Source organism: Taudactylus pleione, unplaced genomic scaffold, assembly GCF_031769625.1.
Source record: "Taudactylus pleione unplaced genomic scaffold, aTauple2 ptg000465l, whole genome shotgun sequence".
Lineage (NCBI taxonomy): Eukaryota > Metazoa > Chordata > Amphibia > Anura > Myobatrachidae > Taudactylus > Taudactylus pleione.
This window is the reverse complement of record NW_028284867.1, coordinates 3,951,823-3,960,344: the sequence shown is the minus strand read 5'-3', so window position 1 is coordinate 3,960,344 and position 8,522 is coordinate 3,951,823. Positions and strand designations below refer to the sequence as shown.

Genomic DNA, 8,522 nt, shown 5'->3' with positions numbered 1-8,522 from the left:
AGGAACCTGCTTGTCTGTGTCGGTAAGTGCTAGGAACCTGCTTGTCTGTGTCAGTAAGTGCTAGGAACCTGCTTGTCTGTGTCAGTAAGTGCTAGGAACCTGCTTCTCTGTGTCAGTAAGTGATAGGAACCTGCTTGTCTGTGTCAGTAAGTGATAGGAAACTGCTTGTCTGTGTCAGTAAGTGCTAGGAACCTGCTTCTCTGTGTCAGTGCTGCTCCTCATTACTGAAACACAAACGTGTGGAAATACCACAGTTCTGATTATTATGGCGCATTATTTGAAATGACAGAAGGTCTCATCTTTTCGCCACATTAAACTGGGACGGTCGTACGGGAATCCATCCGCCACACGGCCTTTTTTCTGGGACGGTCGCATCACATGCGACCATGCCTTCCTGCCTGCTTTGAGTGCTTTAAGTGGAAATCCATTCTGCAGTCCGTGTTCCTCTGTCGCGCCTGGCCCCCAGCTGTGATGTAGTGGTCTCTGACCACTGACCACCTCCAGCTTTTCACACAGTAAGTTTTTGCTCCCTTCAAAGGCGAATTCTGCCTATCGCATCTATGCGCGCACCTGTTTTTCACACAATTCTAATCCTGAAACATGTGATGCAGGATTTGCACGATAATATTTCGCAGAGGTACCCGCGATAAGTGTAGGTGAAAATAGGGAAATCTTCCTGTACCCAAAAACAAGTCAAAGTGATAAATGATAAAAAGTGTATTAGTGTCCTTACTAAAAGTATTTGGGGTTCTTTAAATGTATCAAATGGCTGTTACATGCATTTTTCTAAAACAGTGAAATAATGATAGAAGGCAATAAGTGTTTTTTGGCAAAAAGAATATATATATTTTTTAATTGGGGGGTGCATACAACTGCCTATAAGTATATATTTGTGTCATTTAAAGACATTTTTTTTAAAACACACCAATAACACCCACCTGCAATCTTAAAAACACCTATCCCATTAATACCGCACCCCCATATACCTGTCCCATTAATACAGCACCCCCATATACCTGTCCCATTAATACAGCACCCTCATATACTGTCCACTCATACAGCACCCCTATATACCTGTCCCATTAATACAGCACCCCATATACATGTCCCATTCATACAGCCCCATATACCTGTCCCATTAATACAGCACCCCCATATACCTGTCCCATTAATACAGCACCCCCATATAACTGTCATTTTAATATAGCTCCCCCATTTACCTGTCCCATTAATACAGCACCCCCATATACCTGTCCCATCCATACAGCACCCCCATATACCTGTCCCATCCATACAGCACCCCCATATACCTGTCCCATTAATACAGCACCCCCATATACCTGTCATTTTAATATAGCTCCCCCATTTACCTGTCCCATTAATACAGCACCCCCATATACTTGTCCCATTAATACAGCACCCCCATATACCTGTCCCATTCATACAGCTCCCATATACCTGTCCCATCCATACAGCACCCCCATATACCTGTCCCATTAATACAGCACCCCCATATACCTGTCCCATTAATACAGCACCCCCATATACTTGTCCCATTCATACAGCTCCCCCATATACCTGTCCCATTCATACAGCCCCTATGTATCTGTCCCATCCGTACTGCACCCCATATACCTGTCCCATTAATACAGCTCCCCCATATACCTGTCCCATTAATACAGCACCCCCATATACCTGTCCCATTCATACAGCTCCCATATACCTGTCCCATTCATACAGCACCCCCATATACTTGTCCCATTCATACAGCACCCCATATACCTGTCCCATTAATACAGCTCCCCATATACCTGTCCCATCCATACAGCACCCCACATACCTGTCCCATTAATACAGCTCCCCCATATACCTGTCCCATTAATACAGCACCCTATATACCTGTCCCATCCATACAGCTCCCCATACACCTGTCCCATCCATACAGCACCCCCATATACCTGTCCCATCCATACAGCACCCACATATACTTGTCCCATTCATACAGCACCCCATATACCTGTCCCAATAATACAGCTCCCCATATATCTGTCCCATCCATACAGCACCCCATATACCTGTTCCATTAATACAGCTCCCCCATATACCTGTCCCATTCATACAGCACCCCATATACCTGTCCCATTAATACAGCACCCTATATACCTGTCCCATCCATACTGCTCCCCATATACCTGTCCCATCCATACAGCACCCCCATATACCTGTCCCATCCATACAGCACCCCCATATACCTGTCCCATCCATACAGCACCCCCATATACTTGTCCCATTCATACAGCCCCAATGTAGCTGTCCCATTAATACAGCTCCCCATATACCTGTCCCATCCATAAAGCCCCCATGTATCTGTCCCATTAATACAGCACCCCATATACCTGTCCCATTCATACAGCACCCCATATACCTGTCCCATTCATACAGCACCCCATATACCTGTCCCATTCATACAGCACCCCATATACATGTCCCATCCATACAGCATCCCCATATACCTGTCCCATTAATACAGCCCCATATACCTGTCCCATTAATACAGCACCCCCATATACCTGTCCCATTAATACAGCACCCCATATACATGTCCCATTCATACAGCCCCATATACCTGTCCCATTAATACAGCACCCCCATATACCTGTCCCATTAATACAGCACCCCCATATAACTGTCATTTTAATATAGCTCCCCCATTTACCTGTCCCATTAATACAGCACCCCCATATACCTGTCCCATCCATACAGCACCCCCATATACCTGTCCCATCCATACAGCACCCCCATATACCTGTCCCATTAATACAGCACCCCCATATACCTGTCATTTTAATATAGCTCCCCCATTTACCTGTCCCATTAATACAGCACCCCCATATACTTGTCCCATTAATACAGCACCCCCATATACTTGTCCCATTAATACAGCACCCCCATATACCTGTCCCATCCATACTGCTCCCCATATACCTGTCCCATCCATACAGCACCCCCATATACCTGTCCCATCCATACAGCACCCCCATATACCTGTCCCATCCATACAGCACCCCCATATACTTGTCCCATTCATACAGCCCCAATGTAGCTGTCCCATTAATACAGCTCCCCATATACCTGTCCCATCCATAAAGCCCCCATGTATCTGTCCCATTAATACAGCACCCCATATACCTGTCCCATTCATACAGCACCCCATATACCTGTCCCATTCATACAGCACCCCATATACCTGTCCCATTCATACAGCACCCCATATACATGTCCCATCCATACAGCATCCCCATATACCTGTCCCATTAATACAGCCCCATATACCTGTCCCATTAATACAGCACCCCCATATACCTGTCCCATTCATACAGCTCCCCATATACCTGTACCATTCATACAGCACCCCATATACCTGCACCATTCATACAGCACCCCCATATACCTGTCCCATTCATACAGCACCCTATATACCTGTCCCACTCATACAGCACCCCATATACCTGCCCCATCCATACAGCACCCCATATACCTGTCCCATTCATACAGCTCCCCATATACCTGTCCCATTAATACAGCCCCATATACCTGTCCCATTAATCCAGCACCCCTATATACCTGTCCCATCCATACAGCACCCCCATATACCTGTCCCATTAATACAGCCCCATATACCTGTCCCATTAATACAGCACCCCCATATACCTGTCCCACATCAATTAACCCATTTTCCTGCACTTTGTACTTTTTTTCCCAAAAAATTGCATGTCATGGCCCAATTAATCTAATAAAAAAAATTATTTTTGCCTAATTAGTCATTATTAGTCATCTGTGATGCTCAAACAAGTCCCAAAATTTAGGGGCATTGCACAACTTATCACCTGCTCATGAGGTGGTGAAAACTTATCGCGACTTTTTGCCAGGGAGAAGTCGTACCTGCGAAAACCGCAGCTACTAGGACAGAGTGACAACTACAAATTTGCATGATGAGCTGGTTTTTCTTGCGAAAAAGCGGCTTTTCGTGGCTAATTGAATCCCCTTCCCCCCCCGACTCTTCATTCATTTCCATATGCGCTCAACCATGTGTGGGGATATTACATTATTATTGTCTTTTAATAAACATATTATGAATACGTTAGGCGGGGTATTATTTGGGAGGCTTCCTTGTTAAAAACTTCCTGTTAACTGACGTCAAGTTCAAAAGCATTTTAATACAGTTGGGGCAGAGTTTATTGCCACAGCTAGTTCGCCATAAGTAAAGCCGGGTACACACTAGGATGATGTTGGCCCAATATGTCGTTTCTAGCTGAATCAGAACGACATATCGGCCAGAACGTCCAGTTTGTATGGACTATCTGCGCGCTCCCACATTCGCATGCAATATTGTCCGGTCGGCCATGCTGCACGGCCAAACGGACGACATCGCATGCGGCGCCGTTGCAGGTAATGAAGGACGGAACGAGGAACCGTTTTGTCGTTCATTACATCGCTCAATGCGTACACGCGGTTCGATATGTGGGCGCTAAGTGTGTACCCACTAAGATTTAAGTGTACAATCTCCTGTATTCTATCTTCCCAATCTTTAGCTCAGGGTATTGCAGCAATTCTCTAAAGTAAACCCGAGTCTTTCTGCATTTGTATGCAACCATTAAATTAGCTGCCGCATAACACAGAAGATATTAGGTAATTATCCTGGTTTTCCTGCTGGCGGCTGTGCAGGCAGAAATACTATCAATTTATAAGAGGAATTATTGTATTTCTTAATACGTTTTATTGAATACATTCACTTGTAGTTTTAAATATACCAGCTTTGCATTTTTTATGATAAATGACAGCAGTTGGTTCTTCATTTCACAAAACAAATTATCTTCCGGATGATAACATAAAGTACTGTAATGTTTTGGCCCAAGGGCTATTCTGCTCCTACCAACATTCCGATATAACAACAGACATTCCGCCACTGCTTTAAAAAGTGTTACATTGTGTTCTAAAAAAAAAAAAAAGGAACAATATATTTATCTCTTACACCATTAAAGCCAGGATGATCAGAAATATAATAGTTAGGAAAGGATCTAACAAGATTCTTTATAATGAAAACACTACATATAGTACAAGGTGTTTCTCAGAACTTATTTCCCAATTTATTCTCGTTGCCCCTCCTCAGTGACAGGAGCAGCCCTCGGCTCTCGACACAGACCCCCATTTATCAACGACGGCAAATACCAGTGGAATCTTTCGTTTAGTAACACTGTGATACAAATACCCCTCCAGTGAGGTCCTGCGAAGTCCATTGAAGTCCTGCTCCTCTGCAAGGTCCTCCGCTGGGCTGCTAGCAGGTTAACGCTGCCAGCGACGGGGCATCGGTGTAATGCGCATGCGAGACGGTCCATCTGCGCATATGCATGACACGGGGACCCATTGTAGTCAATGGGAGCGCATTGCTGTTGCCATCTAAAGATGGCGAGAACGATGCTGTGACAAACAGCGGTAATCTTAGATTACCGCTGTTTGTTAAATCCATAAATGAGGACATAACCCCTTTGGCAAGTGCTGGTCCTTGGGGGCAGTCCGCATCTCCTGGACCCTCGGAGTGACTAAAACGGGGGGGGGGTTCGGGACATGAGGCCACGCCCCTACATGGGAGGTCATGCCCCTTTTTTGTCAGGACGCGACTTTGACGCACACACTACAAGCCTACCCACACCGGGTGTCACCAGAGGCATGGCCACCACTGCCCCTCCTATACATACCTACTACAAGCGAACAAGATCTACCAACAATGGGCCTGATTCAGATTTGTACGCTAATGCCGTCGCAGCTGTGATGTGAATCTATACAAATGTCACAGCCACCGAGAAATGTATGAAGACGCCCACCTGCGGATTTGCAGATCCCAGCATTTGTGTAACATGTTTCAGCTTCTGCGTACAATGGAGCTCATTCAGACCCGCTCGCAAGTTGTGGCCGCTCGCTGGCAAAAAGGGACTGGAAATTTAAATGAAGTGCTCGCACTGCGTCACGTAAGGACGCCCACTGTGTGTTAGCGAGCTACGGCAAAGTGCGCTCGCAAGTGTCTAAAGACGCCCCCTTGCCACTCGCAACACACGTCATCCTCCGGGAAATGTAGGATTAATCGGGACCATCGTGAGCCATCGGAGCTGCTCGCAGCCCTTGAGGTTGCCTTAACCCGCTGCTAGCACAGCGATCAGTTCGGGCTGAAATACATGAAGCTGACGTGTACAATGATGCTACTTTGCAAATTATGCACACCCTTTAAACGGCATTTTGGCTGCCTGACACGCCTGTGTTAGCACATCCACTCCCCTGTTCACAAGCACCTTCCCGTTACCATCCACAAATGGCGCTATCTGTCACTCAAAGCAGCGACCTGATAGTGGCTTACGAGCAACCAAAATCAGATCGCAATGACTGGCTTGTGCACGCGCACTGCGAATTATACTCATGCGCAGATGGGCGAAAATCACTCAGAGCGAACGAGCGCAACTTAGCTACCGGGTCTGAAACAGGTCCAAAGAGCCGGATTCTGATGTGGATGGTATTGGAACGCCGCCAAGGAAGCGGCTGCGCAATACCGTGCGACTAAAATGCAAAAGCAGCAGAAGGCGTCTGTGGGAAATTACCACCTCCTGCTAGCATCTGCGAGCCGACTGCTGTGTCCGACGTAGACCCCTGGCTCCACACGCCTACAAAACGGGGACGACATGTTCCCAAAATGCAGCAGCTTGTCAATTATGCTGCGGCTAAGGGGGAACTATCAGCGCTCACCCGGGGTCCGTTCTGCACATGTGCAGATCCCAAAGCATCGGGTTTTGTATGTAAACTATATCTAATATGTAATAACACCTTGCCATAGAAGTGTCCTTTTAAATCCTAAAGTTGGCTGTAAGTGATGTATGTCCAGTTACAGTTGAGGCTATGAAAACTTTCAAATAGTCCAAATAAAACCCTAGATCATAGACCCTACGCGTTTCGCAATATTATCACTTTTTAGTTTTGTTGTACTTTTGGTTTGCAGGCTCCTTGTATGTGTCTACTGCTAGATTTTCCCTAGTTTCCATGGTGGTTCTAGCAAGTTTGCAATGCAGAGCTCACCATGAAATACCATTGCTCTTCCCTATAGTCTTCTTTATAATCTCCTCCCAGAGCCCTCTTGAACGTCTTTATTGTTGGTGTGATATTCTTCTTGCAATACAGCAGTTTTGGTGTGGGGTTTAGGGACAATAGATGTTTCACATAATACGGGGCAGGGTATGATGTTATTAGATGTGCGAGAATGTGCCCCACTGGAGGACAGGAGCCGCACCTAGCGTTGGACCAGGATGTGCCACCAGTAGGAAATGGAACTGGAGAAGTTGTCCGACATCATTGGTGAGGAAGCCAGGACCTTTCGGCTGGACGCTGTGCACCCAGCATTGACAAACAGATGCAATGGATATAGGGACCCTGAGCAAAGACACCTGTGATATTTGAATGCTTGATTTTAATAAATGACTCATTCAGCAGAACACATTGTACTTAGGGTTTCATGACTGCACACCTTTTAAATAATTATCCTTCTTACCTCAGCTGATCTGAGCACACTAGGAAAGTCCTGCATAAATCAACATTAGAAAGGGGTTATTATGTTAAAGTCCATTTAATATGATGCACAGGCCCTCATAAATAACCAGGTAATTGTTTAAGCATCGGCTGCCTGTGGACATACAGAATAGGGTATTGTAGCATTCGCTGGTCAGTTTAGTGATTAAATTTCTCCTACATGTTAATAATTTCATTCACGATGCTGTAAATGAAATGATACAGTGTCTGCCGTATTTATCCTGAAATATTTATGTGACAGAAGCCGGGAGGATGGTAACTATTCCGTAGTGTCAGGAGTGGAGTGAATCATTTATATAGGGCTGCTGCTCTGTCGCTGCTGTCTGATAACTCATTCTGGCCTTGCAATAATTTCAGCCACCAGTGAATGTCTTAGTGTAACTGGGGCACTCGTCATTTTCATTGCCCAGAGATTTATCACCTGTTACTTTGTATTCATGCAACAATTAAATAATGTGATTTATAGTTCCATTTCTTACCTGTTTAGAGCTCATTGTTTTGCGGACATGAATCGCAGGGACGTTTTACGAACATTGCACAAATACTGTAAGAACTAGATGGGGAAGGATCACTTTTTAATGTTCTGTATGTTAACATTCTTAAATTTTTACTTTACTGTCAGTTTTTAAGTGGACGAAGACAGAACAATATGTCGATAAGATTGTTCACAGTGGTGCAGAGTATTTTAAGAGCTAAGGACTTCATTCAGAGTCGTTGCGGCCGCACGGTCGTAAGGGAAAAGGGGCCAGATATGCAAATGATGCACTCGCAAGTTGCGTCCTTAAGAACGGATCGTTAGCTGGCCGACCAAGGAGAGGATGCGGCCGTAAGACAAAAAATACGCCCCCTTCTCGTACGCAATACACGTCATCTCTTGGCATATAAGGATTAATCGA

At 45.4% G+C, this 8,522-nt stretch overlaps 1 pseudogene; it reads left to right on the top strand.

Annotated features, from left to right (window-relative positions):
• Positions 1 to 933: 933 nt before the first annotated feature.
• On the top strand, positions 934 to 8,176 carry LOC148504619 (uncharacterized; annotated as a pseudogene).
• Positions 8,177 to 8,522: the final 346 nt, after the last annotated feature.